Source organism: Giraffa tippelskirchi, chromosome 9 (assembly GCF_054371585.1).
Source record: "Giraffa tippelskirchi isolate mGirTip1 chromosome 9, T2T-mGirTip1v1.2.pri, whole genome shotgun sequence".
In the NCBI taxonomy this organism is placed as follows: domain Eukaryota; kingdom Metazoa; phylum Chordata; class Mammalia; order Artiodactyla; family Giraffidae; genus Giraffa; species Giraffa tippelskirchi.
The window spans coordinates 7,950,045-7,975,042 of record NC_137283.1 but is presented as its reverse complement, the minus strand read 5'-3'; the positions used below and the strand labels follow the sequence as shown (position 1 = coordinate 7,975,042).

Below are 24,998 nucleotides of genomic sequence, written 5' to 3'. Positions count from 1 at the left end.
AGGGAGCAAGGCCCAGAGAGGTGAAGCAGGTTTCCCCAGGTCACCCAGCGCCTTAGGTGTGCAACTGGGCCTTACATCCAGACACATTCACGCTCTTTCCAAAAAAATTCCACTCCTTCGCACTGCCTCCTTTGAAGATGAAGTTGGAGCTTCTGTGACATGATAAGAGCCCTACTTGCAATTCCTCTGTTACTCTCAAGCTTCTGAGAGTCAGTGCAATAGAGCTGATAAAGTTTTGATGACCTAGTAATCAAATAACACCAGGTAAAGAAACACTAGCATCCTGCTCCAGCCAAGAGAGTAATTCTCATGGGGAGACAACGCTTAGATTGTCTGAATCTCTGACTCTAGTGGTTTTATTCCCCCATCTTTTTTATTTCTAAAATGACTTGGAAAAAAGTAATAAAGAACACGGTAGCAATAAAAACAAAAGGAGAAAATAAGGACCCGGTACACACACTTGACTAAAAAGGAAACTTGACTTCAAAGTTAGCTTGCTTTGTGCTTTAAGAAAAAAAAAAGAAAGAAAGAAAAGGAGAAAATAAAATTCATGCAGAGTTTTTAGCACAGAGGTTTAGCACAGAATGGGGAAACACTGAAAATATATAGACCATTCTCAGTGGATTTTCCAAGCACCACAAGAAACATCAAAAAATTATTAAATTCCCAATTACTGCCATCCATATAGATGTTTTTCACAGCTGGAAAACAAAGTTGAAAACCAGCCAGGACAAGTGAGCCAAATATAGATGCACTGGAAGCCCTTCCCAACCCATGGGCCCCAAAGGGGTCAAGCAATTCAAGAGCTGGGCTAACAAGAGCAGGTTTCCGATGGGGAAATGCCTGCCGGAGGTACAGGAAGCATTGCTTGCCTGCCAGGCCTCGATGCCTTCAGGGAAGCAAGGGTCCAGGCTCAAAGCTGCCCTAGACAGCCCACGAGCAAACCAGACGACCCTTTATTGGCGGAAGTGGCCGGTACCAGGGTCCCTCTCTCCCCAATCACTGACACACGCAGTTGCAGAAACTCACAAGGGTCACCTCATTTTTCTTGTCTCTGACTCCAGTACCCAGAATAGAACAGATTTAATACAGGTTTTAGGGAAACTTAGGATAAAAAAAACTGAGGTTCTGACAGGTTAAGTATTTTGTCCAAGGTCACACAGTGATTAAGTTGTGATTCCTTGTGTTCTGTTCTTATTGTTTGTACCTGTCTCTGCTCCTGGCTAAAGTCACAACTCAGGCAGATCACACACCCAAACCACCACATTATTAATCACTCATCTTCCCTGAAGATCCCAGAATGAGCACTAACCCAGTGTAGACGGCTTGTGATCGCTCTCCGCTCGCTTCCCTCACCTTTTCACAAAGTTATTTTGCTGCTCCTCGCATTGGGCTGCCCTTGCGTTAGGCTTTTACCAACAGAAAGTGAGAGAAGAGGTGTTGAGACCTGGCTGCTTCCACTCCCTGTTGCGGAACCCTATGCCTGCCATGTGAACAAGCCCAGTTTAGCCTGAATGCCTACCCCTTCCACCAAACTCAGATTTGGTGACTCAATGTCCAGAATCAGAGAGGGCCGGTGACTTGCCCAAAGGCACACAGCAAGTTTTGATAAAAGCAACACTCAGTATGGGAAGCTTTTCTTGACTCCTCTGTACTGCTTCTTCTGCTGTGACCTACAAAAAATGCCATTTAACAAGGCTAAGCAAAGACCATTAGATTTAAAATAATGGATCCCCAAACAGAAGACCCTCACAATTTTATCTGTACTCTGTACTTGTCACTTACCTACAGGAAATGGGCCTGAATTTCCAATCAGTAAAATAACAACCCTGCAATGACCCTCCTTTCCTCAAATCCAAGTCAAATCATAGATCCAAAAATCCAGCATCTTGGTTTGGTCTTTGTTATTCTTGTTTCATGGTTGTTTTTTTTTTTCAATTTCCTTTTATTTCCCAGAATGTATGGTACTGGGAAGAGAAGGAAAAGTTAGTTGCTCAGTCATGTCCGACTCTTTTCGACCCCATGGACTATAGCTCGCCAGGCTCCTCTGCCCATGGAATTTTCCAGATAAGAATATCAGAGAAGGGATCTTCCCAACCCAGGGATCAAATCTCAACTCAAGTCACTTAAGGGGTTGTGATAACTTTCCTAAGCCAAGGGCAGAATTTGCTGCAAAGAAATACAAATCTCTTTGACCTTAACTTCCCTACACTTAATTTGCTGCCTAGAAATAGTTTCCACTGAGGGGGAAAAAAAAAGAGGGTGTTGGCCTAACCTACATCTCTGGAGAAACAGCCACTGCGACTTCAGGGAGACAGTACCTAAAAATGTATCTGCAAGTTACAGGATGTAGCTTTTTCAGATGTGACATGCCACAGGAAAAGCACTGAGAGTTGTTGTGTTTCTGCAACTTATTATACTGTTTAATTAGAATTTGTCTGTCAAAGAAGCAGCTTAAGCAGCAGTTATCAAAAGGGCATAAGTATCTCAGCATCAATGCTTCTGCCCCAGAATTTAAATAGAGCCTTAAAAAAAGGCAAGGAAAATGCCAGGGTGCAGTGGTTACCTTATCATATGAGCTGGTGGGGTGGGGGGTCAAACAACCGGACTCACAGACCAGCCCAGGGTACAGGCATGTTGACAGATGTCAGTCTGGTGACATTCACCGACTCCCTAACTCCAGGGCAATCAGTTAACTGTTTCACTGAATAGGCCCCTACTTTTCATTAAAATTCATTATGTGATGTATTCACACTTCCCACAATTTCTCTGGCCAAGAAAATCCACAGGTGACAATAGCAGATGATCTTTTGCCTGTGTGACAACTGTTTACCTTTAGTGGCTAAAGCAACCCTAAAAGAACAGAGCCGGGGATGGTTTGGTGATACGGTATTACCGCAGCTGCTCCTTAAATGAGGAAGTGGATCTTCTTTGCTCCACAGGGCATCACTGCAAGGGCTGTCTAACAACATTTTGTGCTTTGGGGTTTTTTTAATATTTTAATTTTATGGAGTATGGGGCAGTGGTAAAGAATCTGGCTGCCAATGCAGGAGATATAAGAGATGTGTGTTCAATAGACTGGGTTGGGAAGATCCCCTGGAGTAGGAAATAGCAAGCCACTCCAGTATTCTTGCCTGGAAAATTCCATGGACAGAGGAGCCTAGTGGGCTACAGTCCATGGGGTTGCAAAGAGCCGGAAATGACTGAGCAGCTGAGCACATACTCACACAGTTGATGTACAATGTTGTGTTAGCTTCAGGTGTACTGCAAAGTGGTTCAGTTATACATATAACTACACTCATTCTTTTTTATATTCTTTTCCCCTATAGGTTATCACAGAATACTGAGTAGAGTTCCCTGGGCTACCCACACAGTAGGTCCTTGTTGGTTATCTATTTTGTTATGGTAGTGTGTGCGTTTATCCCATGCTCCTGATTTATACTTCCACACCACATTTCCCTTTAGGTAACCAAACATTTGTTTTCTATAAGTCTGTTTCTATTTTGTAAGTAAGTTCATTTGTATCTTTTCTAAAATTAGATTCCACAAATAAGTGAAATCATACAGTATTCATCTTTCTCTGTCTTCTCTGTCTCTGTCATCTCTAGGTCCATCTATGTTACTGCAAATGACATTATTTCATTCTTTTTGTGGCTGAGTAATATCCCATTGTCTATATACACCCCTCTTCTTTATCCATTCATCTGTTGAGGGACATTTTTGTTGCTTCCATGTTTTGGCTATCGTAAATAGTGCTGCTATGAAATTGGCATGTATGTATATTTTCAAATTATGGTTTTCTCAAGATATATGCCCAGAAGTGGGATTTCTGGATCATACAGTAGCTCTATTTTTAGTTTTTTCAGGAAGCTCCATACTGTTATCCACAGTGGCTGTTACCGACTTACATTCCTACCAACAACAGAGGAAGGTTCCCTTTTCTCCACACCCTCTCCAGCATTTACTGCTTGTAAACTAACAACATCTTGTTTTTAGAGTAGCTTAGCAAAAGCTGAGGTTTGCAGAGCTGGACACTAAAGAACAAGTTTAAATAAGAAGACTGGGGCATTTCTCAGTCCCAATCCCAAGACCCCAGTCCACGATGCTCCAGATTCAAAGACAGGACAATTCATTAGGATAACTTCAGGGGCTCCAAACAAGACCCATAGCAGGGCAAATCAATAAGACCTGAGATTTAAAAAAAATGTTGTCTGGGATGGAAGATGATGGTGTAACACTGGGGCCAGAGTGCGACTGGGACACACTGGTCCTAGCACAGTTAGATCCAGTACTGGACACACTTCCCCACACAGAGAGATGGCCATTCTTTTTGCTTGTTATCTGTGGATGCTTCTGCTCTACAAAGACAGAATTGGACATCTGCAGCAGAGACACTGTGGCCTGCAAAGCCTGGAATATTTACTACCTGGCCCCTTCCAGGAAGAGTGTGTTGACCTCTGCCTTACAGTGTGGTGGCTAAACCTCTGATATGATGGGAGAGCTGTAACTTTGCAGTACCATTAGGCACACACCGGTGTCTGAACTACCAAGGGCATCACTACTGCAGAGTATCACCATCGTATGGCTGGTGAGTGGCAGAACGGGGTTTCCAGCCCATGTCCTTGTGATCTGAAGTCTGCAAACCAAATGGATATGAACTCCTTTCCAGCAGGAAAGGACTAAGTACAAGTGATTGCTGCCGACCCAAGCCTGCATCCCAGAGCTTCCTCTTGGAAGGACTGACAAGGTTGTCATTCTCTTTGAAGGAACCTTTTGTGCATCTTTCTAGCTTCACAGCCCATGAAGCCTCTTTGAGGAAGGTTGTGAAAGACAAATATTTTCAACGATTTTACAAGATAAACCACAACCCAGATGGTGGGCCATTGCTGAAATATCGTTTCTAAGCTTCAAATGCACCCTTTAATACCTGCCCTCTGATAACGGAAGCAGCTCTCCTCCACAGTGAGCACAATGCTGAGGTTTGTCAGTAGAAGGCGCTGGCAGGACATTGCAGGAGGCAGGGACTGCTCTTCCTGATTCAACTTGCTCAGTTTTGCTTTTTCTAGCTCCATTTGTACCTTCTGACCTATCTGCATGTCCAAAGTAGGCCATCCCCCAGCAACCTGCCACCCCCCACTCCCACCAAGGCCCAGAGACCACCTTCCTGCAGCCCTCTGGTGGTAGACCCTGCAGGCTGCCAGACTCCACCCACAGTGGCACCTCCCCAACTCTGTCTGGGCTCTGAACTCGCAGCCTCAGCTCACCCATGCCCCATAGGATTGCTGCTGTTTGTCCAGTCACCATGGATGAGCTCTGGCTCCTACAACCTAGCAAACTCTCCCATCATCCAGAGTGCTGCAACCAGACCTTCAGTTCTCTGAGAACTGGACTCCTCCCTTCCATGTCCATCAGTCCATGGGTACATTTTAGTGCTCTTTTTTTCTCCATCTTTACACATGCTATCTTATCATAGCCTTAAAATTCTTTACATTAAATTTGCCCAGCGTTGAAATCACTGAATACAAGGACTGAATGGAGTTGAATTCAGAGAGGAAAGTCAGCCAGTGGCCAAGACGTACTTCTGCGCTCATGAAATCTTGCGGACAGACTGTATGTTTTACTTCTTTGAATAGCCCTCAGAATGTGGACACGTATGCTACCTAAAGCTGTTTACTGATGTATGGATGAATGAATGAACAAATAAACTATCTCAACTATGATTAAGAAAAAAAATATAATGGGGATTAAAATGGGTAACCTAGAAAACAGAGGCCAGTCTGACACAGAAACTCAGGAAGTTTTACTGACACCATCAAACACTCTCCACAACATCGCAGTATTTTTTCCTAAGTGTGTATAAGCTGTGCCTGTCCACATTAGAATATCCACTTCAACCCTCTTCTAAGTCAGCATGCTTGTGTCGCCATAGCAACCCACAGTCCATTTAATAAACAATCAGCTTTTATTACAAAAATTATGAAAGGAAAGCTTTTGATGTTTTTCTCTAATACTCTTATTTTTCCCATTATGAAAATCTGGTATTTTATAAGGTACACTTTCATGCATTAGGCTATGTGAGCTCTACATGCAGCCAAGAGTCCAGTATTGTGATGCTGGAGTTTTCAACTTCAACTCAATTTCACCCTATACCAACATCAAAACGGACCATCAGGGACTTCCCTGGTGGCCCAGTGGCTAAGACTCCATACTCCCAATGCAGGGAGCCCAGGTTCAATCCCTTGTCAGGGAACAAGATTCCACACACTGCAACTAAGACCTGACACAGCCAAATAAATAAATAATTTTTTTAAAAAAAATTACACTTCAAAAGTCTCACTCACATGAATGTTACACAGCAAATAACGGCATGTGTAGAATGCATCTTGCCCTCATCATATGTTCATTACAATCTCCAGAGGCCATCATCATAAGAACCTTCTTCCAGGTTTTAGATAAGGAAGCATAATGTCGAGGGAAAGTTAAAGGGTTCCCAGACACAGAGCTCACACCAGCAAACCAGCCACATTGCCCATTAGCACCAAGACTCCACAATGGCAAAAGCGTTTTATTTTCTTCCTTTGAGATGAAGAAACCTGATGTTTGTAGGGCTCTTACTAGATCACAGGCCCTGTGCTTGGTATTTTACATGATTAGCTCTCATCTTCCATATCGTTCTTCAAAATAGGCATTGTCATTCCCATCTTACAGACAGAAAACAGATTCAGAGAGATTCAAGAACTCTCCTGAAGAAGAGCAAATTTGAACAGCCCTGAGACTCATTTTCTCTGCTCTTGTGATTCAACAAAGAGCCAGGTGAGCAGGACTGAGTTCTTTCAACAGAACAGGTCACTACCAACCCAATTCCAGGCTCCCCATTCTCCCTTCCTGGTAACACCAAAGAGCACTTATTGCCATGTAGATGTGTATAAACTGTTGAGCAGTTTCTGATAAAGTTGAAGATATGCCTACCCCAGACTCCACCATCTCATTTCTAAGTATTGTTTCAAGAAAGGTGAAAACTTAAGTCTACAAAAAGATGTGTACCAGAATAGCTATAGCACTATTTACAATAGCCAAGATATGAAAACAACCTAAATGTTCAGTAACAGATGACTGGTTTAAGAGGACATGGTACAAATACGCAATGGGCTATGACTCAGCCATTAGAAAAAAAAAATGAAGTAGTACCATTTGCAGCAACATGGATAGACCTAGAGATTATCATTCTAAACAAAGCAAGTCAGACAGAGAAAAGACAAATATTATATGATATTACTTACATGTGGAATCTAAAAAATAACACAAATGAATCTATGTACAAAACATAAACGACTCACAGACATAGGAAACAAATTTACGGTTACCAAAGGAAAGAGGGAGGTAGAGAGAGGTAAATCAGAAGTATGAGATTAACAGGTACACACTGCTGTATATAAAATAGATAAGCAACCAGGATTTACTGTATAGCACAGGGGGAAATATTGAATATCCTGTAACAGCCTGTAATGGAAAAGAATCAGAAATATATATATATACTGAATCACTTTGATGTTTACCTGAAACTAACACAACATTGTAAATCAACTATACTTCAATTAAAATTTTAAATTAAAAAATATCTATAGAAATTGTACTCACAATAACCAAAGTTTCAAAACAGACCAGGTGTCTGTGAACAGGAGAATGGATAAACAAGCTGCGGCACACCCATACAATGGAATACTGCTCAGCAATTAAAAGGAACATACTACTGATAACACAACACCTTGGAGAAATTTCACAGACATTTTGCTGAGCAAGAGAGCTGACACAAAAAGGTACATGTCTTGAGGGAGAATGGATACATGTGTATGTATGGCTAAGTCCCTTTGCTGTCCACCTGCTATCACAATATTGTTAATCAGCTATACTCTAACATAAAATACAGTTTTTTGTAAAGGGTACATGTCCTTTGATGGCTTTTTTGTGGGGCTTCCCTAGTGGCTCAGAAGGTAATTAATCTGACTGCAATGCGGGAGACCCGAGTTCAACTCCTGGGTCGGGAAGATCCCCTGGAGAAGGGAATGGCTCTCCACTTCAGTATTCTTGCCTGGAGAATTCCATGGACAGAAGAGCCTGGCGGGCTATAGTCCATGAGGTCACAAAGAGTCAGACACGACTGAGCAACTAACACTTTCACTTTTCACATGTCATTTGATTGTTTTTATGTGAAATTCTAGAATAGACATAACTAATTCAGGGTGTCAGAGGTCAGAATAGGGGTAACTTTGAGGGGTTATTGATTAGGAAGGGGCAGGAGGGAGGTTTGTGGGGTGGGGAAAATGTTCCATGTCTTGATCTGGATGGTGCTCACTTGGAGCATAAATTTGTAAAATTTCATCAAGCTGGACACTCAAGATAATCCATTTTCCTGAATAAATAAATAAATGTTGTATGGCTCAGTGGGTAAAGAATCTGCCTGCAGTGCAGGAGACACAGAAGACACAGGTTCAATCTCTGGGTTAGGAAGATCCCTTGTAGTAAAAAATGTAACCCACTCCAGTATTCTTGCTGGCAGAATCCCATGGACAGAGAAGCCTGGCAGGCTATAGTCCAAAGGATCACAAAGAGTCAGACATGACTGAGTGGCTAAGTGTGTGTGTGCATTCGTGCGCATGTGCGCGCGTGCGCACACACACCCACACACATCAATTACAGGAAAGGCTGTGAAGAACAAATGAAATGACAGCCCACAACCAGTGGTAGAGATGAGATAGGAGCCCAGGTCTCATGTTCTCTCCACACCAGCACCAACCAGGTGTTTCTCAACCCACAGAGCAAGGCAGTGGCGAGGTGGGCTTGCTTCCCTCCTGTCGTCCAGAGTCCCTGGCTCAGCAGGCCAGGTGGAATTTGGGGTATTCATTTGGAGAGTGAATCATAGCTCCAGGGAATGAGAGTCCCCAGCAGCTCCAGAAATAATGATGTGTCAACATCTGCCTCCAATGACTCAGATTTAATCTCAACAGTGACCTTGTAAGCTTGTGGGATTATTAGAGCCGGCAAATAGACACAAAGAATATTAAAGTTATTTGTCAAAAACTGCTCTGCTTCTGTCAAGAAAAACTTCCGGAACAGAGGAACACACATGCTCCAAACAGAAGGAAAATGGGAGGAAGAAGATGCTACTTAAGTCTATTTTGCCAAGAACCATCACTTGGAAAGAGTAAATTTCTAGTGTTTCCAACTTTTAAAAAATTCAGTATTTTTCATGTTCAAAGAATCACTGCTTGCCAGTGCTTTAAGATTAAAATGACACAACTCTCAGATACCCTTGTATCTTCTCCATCTTGTGTTGAGGTCACAAATTCCAAGTGATTGCCTCCAGTCATATCAAACTTGCTGTCCAGGAACCTGATTTCTTACCCTGGCTCCTTAGGTAAGCTACCTCAATTCTCTGAGCCTCTGTTTCCCCATCTATAAAATGGCAATAAGTGTTAAGGGAATAACATAGAGGTTACAGAGAGGTCTGACACATGTAGTAGGCACTAAGGAATCATAAGCTGCATTTGACGCCTTTCCACTTCTCATCCTGAAAGCCAGACACAAATACAGCAACCTCCAGCTGACATTTGGTTTCCCAATAACGCTGTTTTGAAGAGCCCCACTTACATAGTGCCTTAGACCTGCTTTCCACCCCTCATAAGTGAGCCCTTGGGTCTCCTTGGTAATAAGGGAGAGTGGTCAAAAGGTTGGAAGACCTTACCTTGAGATCTGCGATTCGCAAGGAACCTGTCCCCTCTTGCAAATGAATGAAGAAGGAAACATACACTCTCCTTGTTAGGCACACAGTTATTTTAATACCTAAGTGTGCACTTCAACAGTTCAAGGTTGAACATACCCGTGAAACCAGAACCCATGAGGAAAGACACCAGTGTGCACTGGTATGTGGACCACTAAGCATCCTCCAAACATCGTTCATTATATTTTTATTTTATGAATTTTGTTGTCTGACATCTCTCTCCACCCAGATTATAATGTGCACAAAGGCATAGCCCACATCTCTCTTGTTCAGCCCTATATGCCTAACACCTAGCACAAGGACTGTCAAATATCAGGCACCACAGGAATGTTTATTGAACAAACAAATGAATGAGGAATTTCTCAGCTCATACCACTTCAACACCGAGTAGATACGGACCATACCTGTCTTGTTTATCTGTATATCCCAGCTGCTGCATAGCAGATGCTCAATAAATGTTTGAGGAATAAATGAGGAAGGGCAGGGAGGGAGAGACTAACGACCTCGGACTAAGAAGAAAGAATTGCGCTCACATTGATAATGTTTTGCCATAGTCATTCACTCATGCTCTGAAATTTCCTCGATTTTGAGAAACCCAACTGTCCCCAGCACTTGAGCAAGCCGCCTATTTGATACCTTTAGTGGCAAGATGATCATAGCCACTGAGAAATAGTTGACTAGAGAATTAAGTCTTGTTAGCAAAATTTCTCAGCAAGGACCAATAGCCAAGGAAACAGTGACAATCAGAAATTTGTAAATTTCAAATAAAATGTGGTTTTAATAAAAAGTCACAAAGCTACCTGCATGTTATTCTGACCTTAATGACTATGTCTACGGACTTCTCTGGTGGTCCAGCGGTTAAGAATCCACTTGCCAATGCAGGGGACACTGGTTCGATCCCTGGTCCAGGAAGATCCCACATGCTGCAACTAAGCCCGTGCCCCACAAATACTGAGCCAGCACTCTAGAGCCCAGGGCTGCAACCACTGAAGCCTGAGCACCGAGAGCCCATGCTCCACAACAAGAGAAGCCACAGCAATGAGAAGCCCGTGCACTGCAACTGGAGAGTAGCCGTGATTCACTGCAACTAGAGAAAGCCCACCCACAGCAACCAAAATTCAGCACAGCCATAAATAAACCTTTTTTTTAAAAAATGACTGCATCTCTGCCTCTGGGTCCCTTCCCAGGGTCTCATCTTGCTCCTTCCTCTCCTCTGCCCTCCTCCACCCCCACCCCAACAAGTCAAGTGAAATCTGGAATTCTCTCTCTTGTGTTTTATCTTGGAGCTGCCTCTCCTGGCCATGTCTGTAGGATCACTGCAGCCTATCCACATCACTCACCTCCCACCTTTGCTCACGGCCTCCTGGGCCAAGATGCAATGATTCAGCTAAAGCTTCCCACAACGCTGAGCATGAGGAAAGAGCATCCAGGGCAACAACAAAGCCTGTTCTCAGTGAGTCACCGCTCCCCCGAGATCCTGCCCCACTACCGAGGAAGCTGACCAACTCTAAGCAGCAAGTCGTCTGCCTCCCTGCACAGAGCTCCAGCCACCGGCCAGCACACAGTGGGTGTCACTGCCTGGGTGCTGAGTTAAGATCAGGGTGGAGGGGCCCCCGTGAAGCCGCCCAATCTGGGACACTACTCAAAACTTGGGGGGACCCAGCAGGTTAGTCATTCTAGATACTTAACTTTGTTTTGAGCTTGGTCTGAATCACCAACCAGCAGCTTCTTTAAATAAATGCCATTATTTTAAGCCACTGAGTTTTGGCTTGGTTTGTCCCATGCTATTTTCACAGCAGTAGATAACTGATGCACTGAGGAAGCTGCATTTGGATCAATTACCCCACAAAGAACGAAGAAGAACTAAAGAGCCTCTTGATGAAAGTGAAAGAGGAGAGTGAAAAAGTTGGCTTAAAGCTCAACGTTCAGAAAACTAAGATCATGGCATCTGGTCCCATCACTTCATGCATGAGAAGTAGATGGGGAAACAGTGGAAACAGTGTCAGACTTTATTTTTGGGGGCTCCAAAATCACTGCAGATGGTGACTGCAACCATGAAATTAAAAGACACTTACTCCTTGGAAGGAAGGTTATGACCAACCTAGATAGCATATTTAAAAGCAGGGACATTACTTTGCCAACAAAGGCCCGTCTAGTCAAGGCTATCGTTTTTCCAGTGGTCATGTATGGATGTGAGAGTTGGACGGTGAAGAAAGCTGAACGCCAAAGAATTGATGTTTTTGAACTGTGGTGTTGGAGAAGACTCTTGAGAGTCCCTTGGACTGCAAGGAGATCCAACCAGTCCATCCTAAAGGAGATCAATCCTGGGTGTTCATTGGAGGACTGATGTTGAAGCTGAAACTCCAATACTTTGGCCACCTCATGCAAAGAGTTTACTCATTGGAAAAGACCCTGATGCTGGGAAGGATTGGGGGCAAGAGGAGAAGGGGACGACAGAGGATGAGATGTTTGCATGGCATCACCGACTCGATGGACATGGGTTTGGGTAAACTCCGGGAGTTGGTGATGGACAGGGAGGCCTGGCGTGCTGTGATTCATGGGGTCGCAAAGAGTCAGACACGACTGAGCGACTGAACTGAACCCCACAATTTATTATGAAGCTCATCAGAAACCCCACAGCCCTGCCCTCACCAAGCTTCTCACACCCTGCGTTGAATGGTGGTCGCCTGTGGCAGGTGGGGGGTGCTGGTCTCTACCCTTCTAGAACACATAGGAGCCTCTGGAGGATGGAGACCCACTTGGGGTGTTTATTTGTGTATCCTCCAGAGCTCTTCCGTGGAGAATAGACTGGAACAGAGAGAAAACAGAAGTGCTAACTTGTACTGAGCCCTGATCAGGGAGCAGCTCTGAACAATGCACTAGAGAAAAAGCGAGGAGGGGACTCATAGACAGAGAGAAATTAAAATGAAAAATTTTAAGAGAATTTCCCCCCTTTTCTTGGCAGCACAGTTAGCCAGAGGAACCCCAACTGATGCTGTTTCAACACTCTGATAGGAAGGTGCAATTGATTGGAGGAGAATCAGATGGAAAACAACAGTTAGCATTTATACGACTTTTTACAGGTAGCACTTTTTGTTCCTTTTGTACCTCACAAACATGAACTAATTAGTTGTCAGAGCACCCCAGACTAGATGGTCAAATTTCCTGCCTATATCTTACAAGGAGTGAAAACCAGCACTTGTAGACCCCAGTGCAGCTCCAGGTATTCTTCTTGCACCTCTGCATCTTTCCACCACCCTCCGGGCTCACGGTTTTTTATGTCTTTCAATCTGGAGTTTTGGATTCCTATTTATAGACTTAAAATACTAGGATATTTGAACCAGAAGGGACATTAGGGAAGTGCTGATCCAAATCTCTTATCTTACACATGCTGAAAAGAGGCTTATTTCAGCCAAGGACTATCTAAGGTCACAAAACAATTCAGAGAAGAAGCAAGATCAGATCTGTTTTTCTCAGGGTAGGTCAACTCTCCACATCGCCAACTTCCAGGAGATAATAGTTATTAATGTCAGATTCACAAATGACTTTGCCCCAATCTGTGTTCACAAATGATTTGATGTGTACAAGTCATTCAGTCATCAAACCTTTATGGAGCGTGTGTCCTGGGATTCCTGAGCATGAGGGATTCAAGAATGAATTCAGCCTGTTTGAAGCTGGGTGTGATGGGCAGTTGGTGCTGGTGATAAGCAGAACTCAGGGGAACTCTGTCCCACTAAAGCCACAGTAGCCCACAAGTTGGGGCACCACAGAATTTCTCAGCCATACATATTGTTCTGAGCACATAGTAGGTGCTCAGTGAATATATAGTGACTAGTCACAGTGGGTATATTCCAGGTTAGCTCAGAAGAGCCGAAAGCAGGAGCCAGGGAAACTTTCTTGCCCAGGAGAAAACTCACCCACTGCTGCTTTGAATCCTACAATCCCACCATTGGGTATTTTAATTCATCATCATCCCCACTCCCAGCAGTTACAATTGCGATGACAATGGAGAAACATCACACTTCAGTCTCATTGCACCTTCACCCCTTCATAAGGCTGATCTTCTTAAGGCCTTTATGGCAGGGTCTCGGTCAAGCTCCTCAGCCATCTCTCTAACCTCAAGTCAACTCCCTACACCCTGACTTCACTCTCCAGCGTATTAAACTGCTCGTACAACCCTGGACCTGACATTGTTCAGACCCCCAGTCTCTGCACAGACTGTTCCGCCTGCCTAGAAAGCCTTCACCCAACTTGTTTTGCCTGTCAAACCCCCCAGACTCTCCTGGCTCTAAGCCTGGCCCCAGCACAGCAAAAAGCACCTTCCTCCTGACATCTGGTGTCACGTGCCCACACCTACTCATATCCAGCCTGCCTCGTTTATACAACTGTGATCCCTGAGTCCTCAGCAGCGAGCCAAGGGCTCTGCACATAGCAGTGTTTCACACATCGGAACTTTATTTTAAAACTGAATCCTGGACTTCCCTGGTGGTACAGTGGGTAAGAATCCACCCGCCAAGGCAGGGAACCGGGGTCAGATCCCAGGTCCAGGAAGATCCCACATGCCAAGGAGTAACTAAAGTCCATAGGCCACAACTACTGTGCCTGTGCTCTGCAGCCTGTGAGCCACAACAAGATTAGCCACGGCAACGAGAGAAAACCTGCACCGAAGACCCAGCACAACCAAAAATAATAAACAAGTTAAAAAAAATAAATAAAATTGAATCCTACTGTTAAAACAATCTTTAAGATGGAGGGATTGAAGCATGGATAAGTATAGTCAATAGCTTGTAATAACCTAATGGAAAAGATCTGAAAAAGAGTGTATATATAATGTATATATATATGTGTGTGTGTGTATGTGTATGTATGTATATATATATGTATACACACACATGCGTACACACACAGATACAAACACATAGCATTGGCCAAAAAGTTTGTCCATATGGGAAACCCCAAATGAACTTTTTGACCAACTCAATCTATCTGAATCATGCTATACACCGGAAACATTATAAATCTACTATACTTCAATTTTTTAAAAAGATGAAAGGATTGAGTGTAGAGAGAAGACCCCTACAAGTGTTAACAAAGAAGGAAGAATACAGGCAAGCCCAGAGTCCCTGCAGGACTCACCATACCTCCTCCCTCTTTACCCTGAGCATCCCTGAGATCCCCCAGACCCTCGCCTGGCTGTTTTCTGGGCAGACTCATTCCTTTATTAATACTACCTTGCAGCCACAGAGCCCTAAAAGGTGGCAAGGAGACGTTTATGGAAGTCCCCGAGTTGCTTCTCTTACAGACAAGAGATGTTCAACCATCACTCAGCACAGGAAGTGATCACAGTGTGTCCCCAAAAGCTGATACCTCCTGGGTCTTGCTGGCTTCTCCATGGCTCAGAAGCCTAGTGGGGAAGGTGAGCAGTTCTCAATGGACTCTGAAATCTCTCTCCTAAGTATCACCCATTCCCCAGTCTTCTGAGACGCTGTCCTGTCCCTCCTTTCTCTCCACTGACCTCTCTTCCAGTCCCTAACTCCCAACCTGATCCTCCCAGCCCTGAATACATGCAAATGGCATTTCAAGGAAATTAAACAGTCAGGCTTTGCCAGTACCTGTTCAGTTCACACAAAGAGTACTGATTTCCTGCTGATGGAAGTAATTACTCAGCTTTAAGATTTCCTCGTTTCTCTCCCTCCAAGAAGGGCACAGCAAAACTGTCTTCCACTGAGCCATTTGGGGGGTAGGGAGAAGAAATCTACCATATAATTTGTTTTAAATAAGCTTTTTAAAGGCATATATAACCAAAAAACAAGAACACTGAAGGCTTTCCCTTCCATGATTACCTGATTCTCACATTTGTCTCATCAAAGTCTCCCAAGGATGTTCTTTAGTCAATGAACTTGACTTGAGGCCATGGAGTGAGCACAGACAACTAGGGTCACTGAGGCGGGGGAACCCAGGGCACTCAGGGAATGTTGTACTTACCTCTTCCATGCCAAGGATGGTGCCACCCCGTGGGACTGAGAAGGACAACAGGTGGAAAAGCCCAGGTTCCTGCCTCAAGGAGTAGGTGGAGGAGATAAGCAAGTAAAGAGTCAATGATAGGGACATCCCTAGTGGTCCAGGGGTTAAAACTCCATGCTTCCACTGCAGAAGGAACAGGTTCCATCCCTGGTTGGGGAACAAAGATTCCACATGCCACACAGTGTGGCCAATAAAATAAAATAAAATAATAAATGTAAATATCTTAAATTAAAATATTAATTAAAACAGACTTGTGGTTGCCAAGGAAGGGACAAAGAGGAATGGACTGGGAGTCTGGGGTTGGTAGATGCAAGCTATTACATTTAAAATGGATAAACACTAAAGTCTTAATGTGTAGGACAGGGAACTATATTTGATATCCTGTGATAAACCATAATGGAAAAGGAAACTAAAAAATGTGTATATTTGTACAACTGAGTCACTATTTTGTACAACAGAGATTGGTCCAACATTTTAAATCAACTATAATCCGATTAAAAATTTATTAAAAAAAGAAAAAGAAGAGTCAGTGACAATAAGATGACAGTGAAATGGCCAAGAGACTAAGAGGAAGGCACAGCTAACTCCGATTGGATGCCCGGCCTTCAAACAAGAAGGAAACATCCCCTCCATGGACAGGAGCCCTCATGGATGTGTTGGTGTCTCAACCAGATCCTTTTTGCCATATGGGTGCGTCCACACCCCTGCTGCTCTGAATACTGACTGCAAAGTGCTCACAGCCGCCTTCTCCAGAGACTTGCTCTGGGCTGAAACATCTGCCCTGTCCAGGAGTTTACAGCCTCAGGTCCCCACAGGGACAACCTGCAGCCAATGACTGACTGACCAAGGGGTATGAAATGCTGCCTCAAGAGTAAGGACTTCCCTGGTGGTCTAGTGGCTAAGACGCCTTGCTTTCAATGCACGGGGCCCAGGTTTAATCACTGGTCAGGGAACTAGATCCCACATGCCACAATAAGGCCTGCCACAGATAAATAAACAAATATTTAAAAAAAAACAAAAGCTCAGCAACCTAAGTACTCATCACTAAGAGAATGGTTAAGTGAGTAATATTTACAGACTGCAATACTTTGCTGCTGCTGCTGCTAAGTCGCTTCAGTCGTGTCCGACTCTTCGTGACCCCATGGACTGCAGCCTACCAGGCTCCTCCGTCCATGGGAGTTTCCAGGCAAGAGTACTGGAGTGGGGTGCCATTGCCTTCTCCATGCAATACTTTAAAACCGTTCAAATTAATTAACTGCATCACCTGATTACACAGATGAATATGGGAAACAATGTTGAGTGAAAAAAGATACAAAAATATATATAATATATTTATGGAAAATGTAAAAACATGCAAATCCAGAACCCTATATTTTTTTGGTCATGGATACACGTGCTTCCCTGGTGGCTCAGACACTAAAGAATCCCCCTGCAGTGCAGGAGACCTGGGTTCAATCCCTGGGTTGGGAAGATCCCTTGGAGAAGGGCACGGCCACCTACTCCAGTATTCTTGCCTGGAGAATCCACATGGACAGAGCAGCCTGGCGGGCTACAGTCCATGGGGTCGCAAAGAGTCAGACAAGACTGATTAACTGTCACATTTACATTCACATGTGTCTGTGGTAAAATTAAACACACAAACCTCAAGGCAGTGGCTACATTTCCAAGCGACAGTAATGAGAGGGCTGTAGTTTGTGTTTCAATAATAGATTCAAAATATTGAAATTAAAAATAATACCCAAAACAGGGACTACCCTGGCAGCCCAGTGGTTAAGATTCTGCATTGCTAATGCAATGGACGTGGATCTGATCTGTAGTCGGGGAACTGAGATCCCACATGCCCTGTGATGTGGCCAAAAGATATGAAAATAATAATAATAATAATATCTGAAGCAAAATTTTTAAAGAAAGAAATGTTCAGAACACGAAGCCACATTCCTTCCTGTCACCTCCTCCCAGGTTGGCACCTCCAAGCACATTTTCCTCTTCTTGCCTATGAAGATTATCAAAATTCAGTTCAGAGAGGAAGGAGAGAAGAAAATGTAGGAATCCTCTGTCTGCTTCTGGTGCTGGTTCCAAGACATTCACACAGAGATGACCCGAGAGCTACATCCTCCAAAATCCTGCCAGGCATCAAGCATGTACACTATCTGCTGAGGCACCAGAAAAGCAGGTGGATGCCTGGGTACAAATACACTCTGAATCTGTCATCGTGCAACTGTCAAGAGACCAACTCAGCCCTCTTGCAACCACTGACCTCACTTCCAGCAAAATGGCTTAAGCCAGAAATCCCAGGACTGGGTCCTTGTTTCTCTCCCTAGACTCTGGGACCCTTTCAGATACACTTTATCTACAGACTTCCAAGGACAAGGACAAGGTTATTAATTCGCTGTTACTAAAAATCAGAATGAGGAGTCACAAGACATTTGATTCAGTAGCATACTCAGTAAATCTGAGACAAAAGGCTGGATCTTTGAAGGGATCTAATGTTATTAAATTAAACTCCAATGGGTTCAGTTGGGAAAGTTCAAAAATAATTATTCTGGAGTTCCAAGAGTCAATATGGTCTCTGGTGTTTCCTGTAATTGTTTTCCGTGACTTACTAAGATTTACTGAAATCTTCTAAGAAATTCTTAGCCAAGGCCATGATGGGAACCATCTTTCATCTGAGAGCAGTGAGCAAACAAATATAAGACCCTTCTTACTGTGCAGCCAAACCCAGATTATTTAGAAAACAGTTTTACATAATAAATCTGAATTACTATATATGCCATGAAACAAAAGAATTAAATAATCAAATAAAACAAAGAGCTAAGTAGGAGAAAATCACATGGAACATGGACTTTAAATAAAATCAGTGGAAACAGCTTGCTGAAGAAATGACATTTAGCTGAGATTTAAAGGAATATAAGGAGCTAGCCAAACAATGAGGGATAGGAAAACCTTCCCAGGTAGAATGAGCAGTTTGTTCAAGAGACTAAAAGACCAGTACAGGAACTTTCCTGATGGTCCAGTGGCTAAGACTCTGTACTCCCAATGCAGAGGGCCCAGGTTTGATTCCTAGTCAGGGAACTAGATCCCACATGCCACAACTAAGATTGAAGATCCTGAGTGCCTCAGCTAAGACCCGGTGCAGCCAAATAAATGAATTAATTAAAAAGAAAAAATCAGTACAGCTAAATGGAGGTGAGCAATGACAAGGGCCATGTGCAATAAAGCTCATGAAGAAAACAGAGGCCAGGGCGGGCAGGGCCTCATGGGTCATTGGAAGGGGTCTGGATTTTATTATAGGGACAGAAGCAGTAGAAGGATTTAAAGCAGGATGAAGAGGATCTACCCTGTATTCTTTTAGAAGCGCAGTCTGATTGTTGGATAAAGGACAGAGAGAAAGGAAGGGCCAGCTAGGAGGTTTCTGCAATCATGCAGGCAAGAAATGCTCACAGTGTGGGTCAAGAAGTTGGTATTCATCTATTTGACGGACATTAAGGTTGTTTCCATGTCTTGGCTATTGTAAATAGTGCTGCTATGAACACTGGGGTTCATGGATCTTTAAAGAAGGTGTGGTATGTGTGTATGTATATATTCATACATATAATGGATAATTACTCAGCCATAAAAAAATAATTAAATAATGCCATTTGCAGCAATATGGATGATTCTAGAGATAATCACACTAAGTAAATGAGAAAGAGAAAGACAAATGTCATGTGATATCACTTATATGTGGAATATTAAAAAATAATACAAATGAACTTATTTATAAACAGAAACAGACTCACAGACATAGAAAACAAACTTTTGGTTACCAAAGGGGCAAGGCAGGGGGATGGATAAGTTAGGAGTTTGGGATTAATATAGATCCACTACTGTATATAAAATAATCAACAAGGACCTACTGTGCTACTACTACATAGCAAGGGAACGATGCTCAATACTTTGGAATAACCTATAATGGAAAGAGGGGCTTCCCTCATAGCTCAGTTGGTAAAGAGAGTCTGTCTGCAATGCAGGAGACCTGGGTTCGATTCCTGGGTTGGGAAGATCCCCTGGAGAAGGAAATGGCAACCCATTCCAGTATTCTTGCCTGGAGAATCCCATGGACAGAGGAACCCGGCGGGCTACAGTCCATGGGGTCACAAAGAGTCAGACACAACTGAGCAACTAAGCACAGCACACATAATAGAAAGAATCTGAAAAAGAATATATATATGTGAATCAGTTTGCTGTACACCAGAAACTAACACAACATCGTAAATGAACTATACTTCCATTTTTCTTAAAAAAGGTACTTTTTTCCAAAAAAAAAAAAAAAAGAAGAAGATGGTACTGACTTTCCTGGGTGTCCAGTAGAAAAGAATTCACCTGCCAATGCAGAAGACACAGGTTTGATATCTGGTGGTCCTGGAAGATTCCATATGCCATGGGGCAACTAAGCCTGTGGACTGCAGTTACTGAAGCCCACATGCCTAGAGCCCAGGCTCCACAACAAGAGAAACCACCGCAATGAGAAGCCCGTGCACCGCAACTGAAGGGTAGAGCCTGCTCACCACAACCAGAGAAAACCCGTGGGAAGCAACGAAGACCCGGCGCAGCAATGCCAGCACAATATGACATTGAACCTGTAGGAAAGGGTGACATCAGGCAAAAAATAGAGAGAGGGGAGAAGAAAGCCCAGACTAAGCTGAGAAGAACCCCCAACATCCTGTGGTCTGGATGATTCAAGGAGACAGAGAAAAAGACAGGACCTAACAGAGAAAGGTCTGCCAGGAACTGACCTGGTTTGCGCCACCACCCACCCCACTGAAAATGACATGCCGAGCCCACCTAGGGCCTCCCTGCGGCCAAAGCCTAGGACCACCTTCACTGCCCATCATCTACAGACTCCATCACTGCTGGCTTCTAGAAACCCTCTCCTCTCTTGGCCTCCAACAGGTTTTCAGCCGCAATTAACAACCACATCAAACCAAACAAAGAAAGCTATTATCTCACAAAACAGGAAGCATCTCCCGAGATAAGTCAGCCTTCAGGTCTGGTTGATTCATCACTTGAATGGCGTCTTCAGGGACACAGGCTCCTGTTTCTCCGTTTTGCTGCTGATAGAATAGCAACATGTAAACCCATGGCTGATTCATGTCAATGTATGGCAAAAACTATTACAATATTGTAAAGTAATTAGCCCCCAACTAAAATAAATAAATTTATAAAAAAAAAAAAAAAAAAAAGAATAGCAACCTCTGAAAGGAAGGGATAAAAGAGAGAAGAAAAGCAAATGGGTTTCCTGTTCAAAAACAGTTAGAATCCTCAGATTTCTCCCCAGTTTCATTTGACGGTTCTCTAGAACAACGATTCTAAAATGCTTCGTCTCAGGACAACTATGGTCTTCAAAATTATTGAGGACCCCAAAAAGATTTCACGAGAATTGCATATACTGATACTTATCATGTGAGAAATTAAAACCCAGTCATTTTAAAATACTTATTTATTTATTTTAAATAGTGGTAACAAACAGTAATGATACATTAACCCAAATAATATATTTTATGTAAATATAACTATATTTTCTAAATCAAAAAAATTCCTAAGAGCAGCATTGCTTTACATTTTTCAAATCCCTTTACTAGTTGGCTTAATATAAGATAGTTGGTCTTCTATGTGCTCTTGCATTCAACCTATTGCAATATCACACATCACATAGCCTCTAGAAAACTTCACTGTATACTCATAAAAAAACGAGAGTGCAAAAGGCAAATGAAGTCTCGGTATTATTAAGAAAACAGTTTTAATCTTGCTGATCCCCTGAAAGGGTCTGAGTGACTCCTAAAGGCCCACAGATTACACTTTGAGAACCAGTGCTTTAAAGAAGGTAAAAGTGGTCTCCCTGGATTGGGGTACACCAAGGAAAACTGAGGGACAATTCACTGTACCAAAAATATGAGCGTTAACTAAAAGATCCACACTGACTGTTAAAATTCCACTTTTCTTCCCTAGACTTATCCATCTACTTCAGCTTCCAGAATACTGCCAGAATAAATCCTCCAACCAGGAGACTAAACACCCCTGAGAAATCTAGCCAGCCTAATAGAAAAGGTGGAAAGATACTTACCCTGGAGAAGGGAATGGCTACCCACTCCAGTATTCTTGCCTGGGAAATTCCATGGACAGAGGAGCCTGGTGGGCTACAGTCCATGGGGTTGCAAACAGTTGGATACGACTGAAGAGACTAAGCACACACTCAAAAATAGTCAGTAAAGAAGTTGCAGTACATGTATACAGTGGAATATTATTCACCCATAAAAAGGAAGGAATCTGACTCAGTTCTAGTGGGGTGGATGAACCTAGAGCCTATTATACAGAGTGAGGTAAGTCAGAAAGAGAGAAACATATATAATAATGCATATATATGTAATCTAGGACTTCCTAGGTGGCGGTAGTGGTAAAGAACCCACCTGCCAATGCAGGAGACATAAGAGATGTGGGTTCAATCCCTGGGTCAGCAAGATCCCTTGGAGGAGGGCATGGCAACCCATTCCAGTATTCTTGCCTGGAGAATCCCATGGCAGAGGAGCCTGGTGGGCTACAGCCCATAGAGTCTCAAAGAGCTGGACATGACTAAAGCCACTGAGCATGCACACACATGGAATCTAGAAAAATGATACTGATGAACCTGTGTGCAGGGTAGGAATAGAGACAGAGACGTAGAGAACAGACTCATGGACACAGCAGGGGAAGGAGAGGCTGGGGTGAATTGAAAGTAACATTGACGTATATAAACTACCATATTTAAAATAGATATTAATAGCTAGTGGGAAGCTGCTATATAACACAGGGAACCCAGTTTGCTGCTCTGTAACATCCTAGAAGGGTGAGTTTGGGGTGGAGTGGGAGGGAGGCTCAAGAAGGAAGGGATATACATACAGTTATGACTGGTTTGAGCTGTTGTATGGCAGAAATCAACATGACCTTGTAAAGCAATTATTATCCAATTTAAAATTGTTTTATTAAAAAAAATAAAATATAAAGATACTGAGATCAGCAGCTACCCAGTAAAACAGTCTGGTCTTCACCCTACAGTGAAAGCCATGAAGTGCAACAGAGAGGTCAGATGAGCTTTCTCATGTTCCTTTTAATGACTAACAGACAACCAAAGGTAACAATATATTTGAGGAAACCTAAAATGAGTAATAAAAATTAAAGCAAACATATTGGGTTGGGGGAGATTAGAGAAGCAGAGAGCATGCAGAAGATCAAACCTTTCTTTAAACTATCTCAGAGAAAATGTATTTACAAAACAAGACCAAGATACGTTTTAAAATATTCAGAGACTCCAAAAAGGAGCCCTTTAAAGAATAAAAATATGGCAGTAGAAACTTAAAACCCACTAGAGGGAGTTCCCTGGCTGTCCAGTGGTTAAGAATCCACCTTGCAATTTAGGGGTTCTGGGTTCAATCCCTGGTCAGAAGGATCCCATGTCTAATATCCCACAAGTTGCAGAGCAACTAAGCCCATGCAAGCCACAGCTACTGTGCCCATGCACCACAACTAGAGAGACTGTGCACTGCAACAAAAGATCCTGAAAGACGCAATGCAGATCCCACGTGCTGGAATTAAGACCTGATACAGCCAAATAAACAAATATCTTTTAGAAACCACTAGAAGTGTTGTCAGATGAACTTGAAGAAAACTCTCAGTAAGCAAAGCAAAAATACAGAAAAGGGAAGATCCCCTGGAGAAGGAAACAGCAACCCACTCCAATATTCCTACCTGGAGAATTCCATGGACAGAGGAGCCTGGTGGACTGCAGTCTATGGGATCACAAAGAGTTGGACACAACTGAGTGACTAACAAGAAGTTCAACTCCAAACAGCAGGCACTCTAGAGAGAAAACATGTTTCCACACTGTGTTTCCATATTGAAAGACTCAGTTGAAGTTCTCAGTGCAAGAGATAAAAAAAGACCCACACTGAAACCCATCATTTTTAAATTTCAGAACTGGGGACAAAGAGAGGATGCTAAAGTTCCTAAGCAGAAAAAAAAAAAAAAAAAATACATACACACACATACACACAGTACCACAAATCAGAACAGTCCTGAACTTCTCAACAGCATCAGTAGAAGCTAGAATTCAAGAAGCAATGCTGTTGGAACTGTAAGGGAAATTATTTCCAACCAAGAATTTGATATCCAAACTTTTCATTAAATGTGAAAGTCCTATAAAGACATTTCCAGGTGTAGAACACTGACAGTAAAATTTCTATCATTTCTCAGAAAGTTACAGGAGGATGTGTGCCACAGAAACAAGAGAGTGTGCTTGCTTCCACAGCACATATATTAAAACTGGAGCAATACAGAGAAGATTAGCATGGTCCCTGTGCCAGGATGACATGCAAATTTATGAACCATTACACATATTTTATGCAATGGAATCTTACTCGGCTTTAAAAAAAAGAATGCATTTTAGTGAGTCCTAATGAGGTGGATGAATCTACAGCAAAATAAGTCAGAAAGAGAAAGACAAATACAGTATATTAACACAGGTGTATGGAATCTAGAAAGAGGGTACTGATGACCCTATTTGCAGGGCAGCAATGGAGACGCAGACATAAGAGAACAGTCTTGTGGACACAGTGTGGGAGGGAGAGGATGGGACAAATTGAGAGAGTAGGACAGACATATATACATTGCCATATATAAAACAGATAGCCAGTGGGAATCTGCTGTGTGACACGGAGTTCAACCCAGGCCTCTGTGACAACCGAGGGGGTTGGGAAGGGTGGGAGGCGGAAGGGAGGTTCAGGAGGGAGGGGACATATGTATACCCGTGGCTGATTCATGTTGATGTACGGCAGACACCAGGACAATAGTGTAAAGCAACAATCTTCCAATAAAAATTTTAAAAAAGAGAGACAGAGTATCCCAAGAAAGAGGAACAGGTAAAAACCCACAAACGCAAGAAAGAAGAGAAGAAAACCCCCAGAGTGATGGTGAAGGGCGACCTTGGACGACAGCTGCCCTGGACAGCAACCAGTTCAGTTTGGAGCAGGACAAAAACTGGAAAATATTTCTTTTAAAAGAAAACTAATAGAATGGCTAACGCGACTGAGCATTCAGAGGATAACGTCACACACCGTGGGAGGGTCTTAAGCTGAACTATGCACGGCTAATGAGAGTGTTACATGCATGCGTGCTCAGTCATGTC

General features: G+C 43.1%; 2 non-coding genes across 2 annotated transcripts; both read left to right on the top strand.

The window, feature by feature from the left end:
- Nucleotides 1-18,801: 18,801 nt before the first annotated feature.
- Nucleotides 18,802-18,874, top strand: TRNAG-CCC (transfer RNA glycine (anticodon CCC)). Its single transcript has one exon. It is a non-coding gene; the product is annotated as a tRNA-Gly (tRNA).
- Nucleotides 18,875-24,106: 5,232 nt separating this feature from the next.
- LOC145522075 (U6 spliceosomal RNA) lies at nt 24,107-24,213 on the top strand. The gene has a single exon (XR_014065893.1). It is a non-coding gene; the product is annotated as a U6 spliceosomal RNA (small nuclear RNA).
- The last annotated feature ends 785 nt before the right edge of the window (nt 24,214-24,998 follow it).